The sequence below is a fragment of the Vigna unguiculata genome, chromosome 8 (genome assembly GCF_037176805.1).
Source record: "Vigna unguiculata cultivar grain cowpea cultivar isolate G323 ecotype 2 chromosome 8, ASM3717680v1, whole genome shotgun sequence".
Taxonomy (NCBI): Eukaryota; Viridiplantae; Streptophyta; class Magnoliopsida; order Fabales; family Fabaceae; genus Vigna; species Vigna unguiculata.
Window position 1 is genome coordinate 34,278,051 of NC_140799.1, and position 9,556 is coordinate 34,287,606.

General features: G+C 37.5%; 2 pseudogenes; both read right to left on the reverse strand.

The window, feature by feature from the left end:
• On the reverse strand, positions 1-1,730 carry LOC146884430 (uncharacterized; annotated as a pseudogene).
• A 4,909-nt stretch (positions 1,731-6,639) lies between these two features.
• On the reverse strand, positions 6,640-7,370 carry LOC114195092 (wound-induced protein 1 pseudogene; annotated as a pseudogene).
• Positions 7,371-9,556: the final 2,186 nt, after the last annotated feature.

The window sequence follows — 9,556 nt, forward strand, 5'->3', positions numbered from 1 at the left end:
TCAACTAGCTTGGAAGTGACCACAATCACACCACCAATCGTTTAATCTAACAGTGAATGAGATTGGTTTTGGCCGATAGTGATGGGGGCTCGATATCTCTTGCACCTCGAATTCTGAATTATCTCGATCGTAGCGTTGAACATGACAATATGTAGATTTCTGTTGATTTTGTTGGAGCAAGGTTGTGACATCTTCTGGATATTGATGGCCAGCTCTTAACATAGAGTCTGCCTTTAAGCCGCGTTCAACAAACCAAGCATTTATGTTTTGAAATGTAATTTTCAATAGTGCACAGATAGGTAATGAGCGAGCCCCCTTAAGCACAGAGTTCATGCACTCCGCCAAGTTTGTTGTCATGTGCGTGTACCTGCGCCCCCCATCATAAGCCTGAGACCACTTATGTAAGGGGATTTTATCAATCCAAGCTACTGCTTGTGGGAATTTGGACCTCATAGCTGAAAGTTTTGCTTGTACGGTAGGTTGTTTGACTTCATAAGCTGTGAAAAAGAAATATAAAATGAAATGAAAAAATATTATGTATAGGAAATATTTTGTGCATCTGGAAATTAAAGTTAGGAAAACGTCGTACCCAAGTTAATGAATTGTTTCTTGAGATCGGCATTTTTAAAGCGGTTGTTTAAGTTGGAACCCAAATGACGTATGCAGTAGACAGAGTGAAGATTGTCTGATTCCCAGTCAACTTCTTCCGATCGTAGGGCTGACAAAATTCCCTTGCCTCTATCAGTAATTAGGCAGAGATTTGGCTGAGGAGTTACATGCTCTCATAGTAGTTGAAAAAACCAAATCAATGCCTCCTTTGTCTCACCTTCTACTATTGCAAATGCCAAAGGAAATATGTTTCTATTTCCATCCTGAGCAATTGCAGTTAGCAAGGTGGCATGATATCTGCCTGTTAAAAAGGTTCCATCCACTTGAACAATAGGTTTACAATACTTAAAACCTTCAATGCAAGGTCCAAATGCCCAAAAGCAATGTTCCATAATGTATGTGGAACTTCCATCCTCTGCATCAATATTAACTGGAGGACCAGAAAGTTGAAAAATTGTCCCAGGATTGGTTTGTTGGGCAGTTAGTAACCATATGGGAACTTCATTATAAGATTGGTCCCAATCACCATACTCCATTGTTATTGCTTTCTCCTTCGCAATCCATGCTCTTCTATATGTGACTGTGTATCTGTAACGACTTTTGATGTCAGCGACCAAGCTTTTGATGCGAATGCTTGGATTTGTGCGGACCAAATTAAAAACAATGGAAGCAATTTGGGTCGAATCTAGATTGTAGTGATTTTGTGACATTAATGTAGAGAAACACGTATGTGTACCATCAATGGACTTGATTTCCCAATGATGTCGGATTTTACTATGACTAGCCCTTAGACGCCATTGACATCCATTATTGTAATGGATGCATCGTGCAACATAAAGATGCGGTTTTGATTCTACCACATTGAAGCTGTATCCATTAGTGATGTGATAATGTTTGATGGCAGACATCGTTGCCTCTTTAGAATCGAATTGCATGCGTTTTTGTAGTTCGACTTCCCCATAGGGATTGTAATCCATAGGAGGAATCAGGACAATTTCTTGATCGTCTGCATTGTCTTCATAAAAATCATCAGAAGTAAACTCTTCGACAATGTCTGCAATGATAGGTTCGTCATCGATTGGATTAGACGAAGAAGATCCTCCATAATTCCACGAACTCATTATGAACAGGTTGGTATGGAAGTGTAGACCCGAATTTTTCAGATCGAAAAATAGATCAGAAAATTTCAGATGTGAAGCTTGGTATGCAGAGAAGTTTTGATAGGAGAAACAATAGTACTGTGGTAGAATATATAAGCGTTTTAGTCAGTACAATGAAATGGGATGGGTTGGTGTGCAAAAAGAGTGGGTAGGGGGTGCGAAAAGAAAAAAAATTGTTAGTAAACGTGCACCCCCACACGTTTTCTATTTTGAAAACGTGCCGCCCCCATACGTTTTCTCTAGAGAAAACGTGCCCCCCCATACGTTTTCTATTCTGAAAACGTGCACCCCCATCACGTTTTCTTCTTACACCTTTTTGATTCTCCGATTCGGTGTGATTCCTGGACTGCTGCACCTGCCATGATACTATTACAACTTCACACTTCTGCACTCACAATAAATCACGCTTCTGCACATTACTATTGAAAATAATGCATCCTTTTATGTTGTGCATGATACTATTCACAATAATGTTTTGATTGGAAATATTTCTACCACCTGCAAATTTGAAAAATAGTATAAGATCCTCTAAAAAAGTGATTATTATTGAAGAGAAGGTTTGTGTGGTGAATAGAAGGAGCCATGTGGTGGTGTGCATGGAGGTGTAGGAAAATAGGGTCCTATTTTTTAGCCAGGTGCTTTGCTACGTGAGAGAGAGAAAAATGAAAAGTAAGGCATGTGAGTGAATAGTGTGGTGAGGTAGTTTAAGTACCCATATCAAGTGCAACATTCACATCACTGAATACTTCATTGCCTTCCCATAGTAGTTGGATTTCCAGCGCATAAAAATTAATTTCTCCTTTGTCAATCTAACAGGTTCGGTAAATTTTATGATAATTTGTTTTTTGTTTGTTTTGTTAGTGATTAAGTTGAAATGATATTCTGTTAATATTTTCATATACTTTTACGTAGTTTATTATGGCTCAGAACAACAACCTACCAACATTCTATCTGGATACTAAAACATACAGATCTTATTGACCCTAGGGTCAAAATGCTAATTGATGCAGCTGGTTTTGGTCACGTTCTTAAAGTGAGTAATATGGAAATTAACCACCTAATGGTAACAGCATTATGTGAAAGGTGGAGGAATGAAACTCACATCTTCCACATGCCACTCGGAGAAACAACTATTACCCTGGAAAATGTTTCACTGCAACTGGGGATGCCAATTGATGGTGAACCCGTCACCGGTGGAAGTTCTGGAAACCTGCTACAATTGTGACAAGATTTATTGGGGGATATTCCTCCCGAAAATATGTTTACAGGGAATCGAATAAAGCTATCATGGCTAAATAGCAGATTCCGAGAATTACCGGATGACGCAACACTGGCTACCGTTGGACAGTATGCACGAGCACACATCCTCATTATGATTGGCAGCATGTTGATGCCGGATACATCAGCCAGTCTCGTGCATTTTATGTTCTTGCAATTGTTAACAGATTTGGAGCATATTTCAAATTTTAGTTGGGGTTCCGCAGTATTGGCATGCCTCTATCGTGCACTGGATCACATCACAAAATTCCATCAAGACAACATTGGTGGATGCATGTTATTGCTCCAGTGTTGGGCGTGGGAGAGATTTACATGCATCTCTCCAGAAATACAACCAGTCACGAAGGACGAGATTGTGGCTGGGCTTGCGTTCCCCTTAAGTGTGAGGTGGTGTCAGCAAACACGTTCTGTGTTCCATGACCAAATACCGTGGTGGGCTTCCGAAAAAAATTTGATCAAATTCAACCAAAGCAGATTCACTATCAATCCATGGTCTACTATTTTGTTTCTTGAAATTCCCTTCATTTTTTCTTTTCAAATTATTAACACTAATTTTTGCAGTTTTTATGGACACCATATCGACAACCACATGTTAGTCGCATGATAATAATAAATGTTTCTCCAATTAGTCGGGCATTGGTTCCTCTTATATGTTTTGCGACGGTTGAATTTCACCAAGTTGACCGGGTAGTCAGACAGTTTGGTTGGCAACAAAACATCCCATCCGACCCGATGTACCTGGATGAGGTTCACTGAATTGATCTCCGAGGAAGGGGGGAAATTAATTGGAGGCAATATCACCATCGCTTTATCATGCTATGGAATAATCGCCACAATTCCATTGTTCAGGGCGAAGCTTTCACCAAAAGTGGCCATATGCGTGATAACTCGCCCTACATGCAATGGTACATAAATCATACCATCCGGTATATCACGGCTAATTCGCAATCATACGATGATGAAGTGAGAATCATTTTTTCATTCACTGCATGTTAATTAAAGTTTCCATTATAATTGATTTTAAATAATAAAATTTAATTTGTTATTTTGTTTTAGTATGACATGCTAGAGCAATATCAGAATCCGCCTTCACATCAGTAGTTTCGTCCGGATACACCCTTTCCCGGCCTCCTTTAGTCATAAAATGTATCTGCTGGTTTTGGGAATTGGGATCACAGAATGCATCCTCCATCGTCATCTCAACAGGTTCCCACTTCATATGGTTTTTTTCCAGCACCTTCAAACTTTGGATCAGGTCCAGCGCAATATTATGGTTGTTCATCTGGCCCACATATTTCCAGCTATGGGGGTGTTCCATCACAAATGTTTGGGACAACAGCACTAACTCTGTAATCGATTACAACTTTAGCACGACCCACTTGAACTTATTTTTTTCGTTCGTAATCGATTACCGAAACCCTGTAATCGATTACACCACTATCAGGAGCCCCTGGAATGCTATTTTTAACGTCGTAATCGATTACACAAACCCTGTAACCGATTACGACTCGTCTTCCACTATAAAAACAACATTTTCTCTCTCCGCCGCTGCATCCCAAAAACCCCACCCGCGCCCCTTTCTCTCCTCCGTGATTTCATCATTTTGCCTTCATTTCTTCACCAAATCACCTCCCGTTTGTTGCAATCTTTCTCATTTTCAATTCTCTACAAAACCCACCGATTCAAATCTTCAGAAACACCCTAAAATGGCAGAATCGTTAAGGAAAAGCAAGACTCAAGTCAGTGCTCGCCGTCGTCGTGGTCCCGCCGTCAACGAACCTGAAGAAATAATTGCACTTTCACAACCACAGAGACTATTCTCTTCCGTAGCACAATATGAGAGGTATACTTCAAAATTTTCTGCCAGAGATATTCTTGAACCCAGATATCCTGATGATTTTATTGTTGAGCAAAACTTTGAGTGCTATGATATACTCCACAACTTGGGATGATTACCTTTTTTGACTAATCGTCAACGTTATTATCCAGAATTAGTTAGAGTATTTTATTCCAACTTACAAATTACTGAGGAAGGGGTTATTCTTAGTGAAGTTAAGCATGTGAAAATTAGGATGGATATAGATATGTTTTATCGTATAACTCAATTGGGCACTCAAGGGGTCTGTTTTGAGGGAAACATGGTTGAGGAATGGAGAGATGATTATTCAAGTCACAATGCAAAAATGATGATTTGTTGTGACAATGTAAATATTGGAGGAAGAATATTGGCAGGGTAAATGAAAGTGGAAACACGTATCCTGCACTATATCTTATGTCGATGCCTGGTGCCCCGATCAACTAACCTTGCCCAAGCTACTGAAGAAGACATTATCTTAATGTGGGCAATGCTGACCGGAAGGCAGCTTAACTGGGGTCATCTGATTAGATATCGGATGAAAAAGGCATTAAGAGACCATGCCCCTTTGCCATATGCTAATCATATTACTGACATTTTTATTAAGTTTAATGTTCCTCTAGAAGATGAACCATTTGAGGAGATTAATTGGAGAACAGGTCCAATTGGTGTTGAAGTGATTCATTCCTTTGGTTTTGTAAAAAACCAAAATGGTGAATGGATTCATAAACGTGATATGCAGGATGCACCTATTCATGATGACCGCACACCATCTCCACCGCCTCAGCCTACCCAGGATGCATCTGCTGCTATGCTCAATGATATTATCCACGAAATCCGCGATCTCCGGGCTTTTGTTGGTTCAAGATTTGACAGTATAGATGCTCAGGTTGGTCAACTTGAGGAAGACATGGCTTATGTGCGGCGCCAATTTCCTCCATCTTAGATGCATTTTCATGTTTATTTTCATTCAAAAACTTTGTATTTCTTTAATGCACTTTGACATTGATATTATTATCTTAGTACTTTAATTGATTGTAATCTTTTTTTTTTTCACTAATATCACTGTTTTTTAGTTTCATATTCAACTATATTATATATCATTGTTTTCCTATCCAGTCAAATGTTTGTTAACGTTTTTTTTCAAAAAATTACGAATGTAATCGATTACAGTTCGTGCGTAATCGATTACACAATACCTAGAATATTGCAACACATTCTGTAATCGATTACACACAACGGTAATCGATTACGGCTTCAAAAACGTTATCTCCCTGCACAATTACATCATGCAGTAATCGATTACAACATACGGTAATCGATTACGGTACCAAAAACGTTCATCCCCCACACGATTTCGCCCTCTGACCCAGTTCACCACAAAAACGTATGGGGGCTACACGATTACTTCATACGAAAACATGCACCCCCATCACGTTTTGCCTACTTCTTTAATTTTTTAAAAAGTTGCCTATATCCGTAATAAACCAAAGTCATTTGCCTACGATGGAAAAAAAACCTTCTTCTTCTTTTCTCTTCTTATAAGTGTTCCAAAATATATAATAACATGTCGTTATATCTCTTCGTAGGTATTGGAAATGAAAAAGGTAATTAGGAAAAGTTGCTCAAATAAAGAAACAATGTTCTTATATAATAGGATTTTGATATATTATTTTTTGACTCAATAGATAAATGTAATTGAAGACACTAGAGAGAGAGAGAGTACTTCAAAAGCCATGAAACTATAACATGATACGTAGCACATATTTATTTATCCAGACACATCGTTTCAACGTACCTAAATAAACACACAATAACAAAAGATGGCACAACCAACAGCAAGAAGATTCTTTCATTCAACCTAAGACACACAACACTGAACTGACAGATAGATATAGTGAATTTCAGAAACAACCAACGAAGCCTTTTGGAACTTCAGTTCACTAGATGGCGAGAATGAGTCCTGGAACAGACTCATCGGAAAGCTTGCTCTGCCAAACGCTTTGACACATGGCAGAAGCAACAACATCGTCGGAGCCATGGAAGCCGAGCCTGGTGACGGTGACGGAGGTGTTGACGTACTCCCTAATCTCCGTGATGACGCCGTCAGCGGTGGTGGTCCACGCGTGCACCCACCACACCAAGTTGGTCTCGTCGAACCCTTCAGCGATGGTCACTGATCCGAAGCCAACGATGAGGTCAGGAACCAGCACAGGCTTTGTATAAGTGGTGGTGGTGGTGGCGGTGAGGTGAGGAACGAGGTGGTGGCGGTGGGAGGGTGGGCCGTGGAACCACCACTCCAGGTCTGGGGCTAGAAGACGGTGCATTGTGTTGGTGTCCTCCGAGGTTATGGCTTTGTATAAGTCTGTTATGGTTCTCTTGTTGCGATCTTCTTGATCGTGTAGCCATGGTTTTTGTGAACTCGAGTTTGCCAGCTCCGGAATATTGAGAGTATGTAAAATGATTGCTTTAGTATGAATGGGAGTGGAAGACGATGGTGGTGAATGTTCTTATATAGGCCTCTCCATTACATCATACCGTGTTTTAGAGTTTTAATAATTAGGGTTAGTGCTATAAGAAAACAATCCATCAATAACACTATTTTATCAATAGACCTGCATCACAAAGTATAACCTTGTATTTGGATGAACATTTTAACCACTTAGAAATTGAAATACATTGTATTTGAATTACTTACGATTATAATCTCTTCAATTTCTAAATAACTTGTTTGAATAAAAAAATTAAAATATCTTACATTTCAATTTCTTGTTTGGATAAAATAATTGAATTTCTTATGAGATAAAATTTCATTTTAACAATATTTATTTTAGGTTTAATTATGTTTTGAATTCACGATAAATTTGGAAATAGGCTCGACGACCCAGATGGACCAGGCTAACCCAACTACTCAATTGAGCTGGTTCAACCTGACGACCAACGTACCTAACCGGCAAGGAAACCTAAACGGGCTAGGTCGGCCAAATGATCCAAAAAGGTCAGACCAACTTGACGACCCATACAGACCGATTATGCTCGTTAAGGTTGTCGACTTGGTCTGATCCAACACTACTAGGTTGTCAAACTCGTCGGTAACACTTGGGTCGTCGGGTCAGCCGAACTTGTCGAGGTTGTCGAATCCATATAGGTTGGCAGGATGGTCGAGCCATTTGTTGGGCCGGTCGGGACCCATATACATTTTATATGTGTATATGGAATATCCCAAATAATTATTTATAAAAATATATATATATATTTTTTGATAAACATAAAACAGGTTTCTTTCTTCATAAAAAGTTATCTCATATAAGGCAATCTAAGCAATATTTCAGTTGGTAACGAAGGCTTTACAATATTCAGATTCTCCCACAATAGTTAATATGATTGGATCTTTGTTTATAGTATGCGGCGTTCAAAATCACATTGGCTCTTTCGGGCTAACTTTTCGTCATTTGCTATTTGAAGAATGAAGTTGTGCAGTTTGCAGATGGTGAAATCTGATTTGAGAGAAAATGGTGTTCAAAGTCAACTTTGAGATATACTGTTTTTTATTAGAAAATTCTTTTTTAAAAGGATCCAGTTAATTGGTCGATCGTATATGTTGTTTGTAAGATTGAGGAAGAATTTGTTCTTCACGTAGTTTTCTATCCATGTAAACTGGTCATGTTATTTGGTTGTTGTCAACTAAAGATGTTTTGCACTCGGAAATATATGTTATATAGAATTTTATGGCTGGAATTTTATACCCAGGGAGTTTCCTTATAACTTACATGAGTTCAATATCCCCTTCTACATCATATCTATGCATGGATCTTCAATCTAATTATATGATTTATAACTTACGTGTGCGTGTGGGTGTTTAAATTTTGTTGTTTTTATTATATAAAAAATAAAAGAAAGGCACAATATAAATCTAAGCCCCTTGTATTAGAAAGATAATACCATCATATTAAAAAAAAAGTTTAATTGACACTGTTACATATTTGTATTAAAATAAATTTATATATATAAAGAGAACATAAAAGATTTGAAGAGACTCGATTGGGATTTTCTAAATTGCTCTATGTAGACCAGAAAAGACTCTTAACCTTTTTTTTACAGTCCAGAGTAATAGTAAATGTGAAAAATGTATTATTTTAGTTTTTTGTAGTGTATTTTCTTGAATATTGAATTTTTTTTAAAAAAGTAACAAAATACAAAAATTTGTTTACAAATCATTATATATTAATTAAATATTTTCATTAGTTTACAAATTTGTTTAAAAATACTTCAAATTCATACATATTAAAAATGGGCTAATACACTAAAAGAAATTTTGTAATTATTGAACTTTACTGATGAAAAAATTTATTGGTAAAACAATTTTCTTTAATCTTTATTATCGACGAATATTTTTTTCTGTAATGGATTCGTCATATAATCTTGTTAGTGTATTAGAATTTTTATATTGACAAATATTTTTGTCATTAAATTTCATAGATAATGGATCCATCGATAAATTTTGTAAGAAAATTCATCAATAATTTATAACTTTTATCACCGATCCATCGACAATGAATTCATTAGTAAAATTAATTGATAATTCAGTGTTTAAGTAATTCAGTCAGAAATTTCGTTGATAACATAGGCACCAAAGTTTCCACCTTTGGTCTTT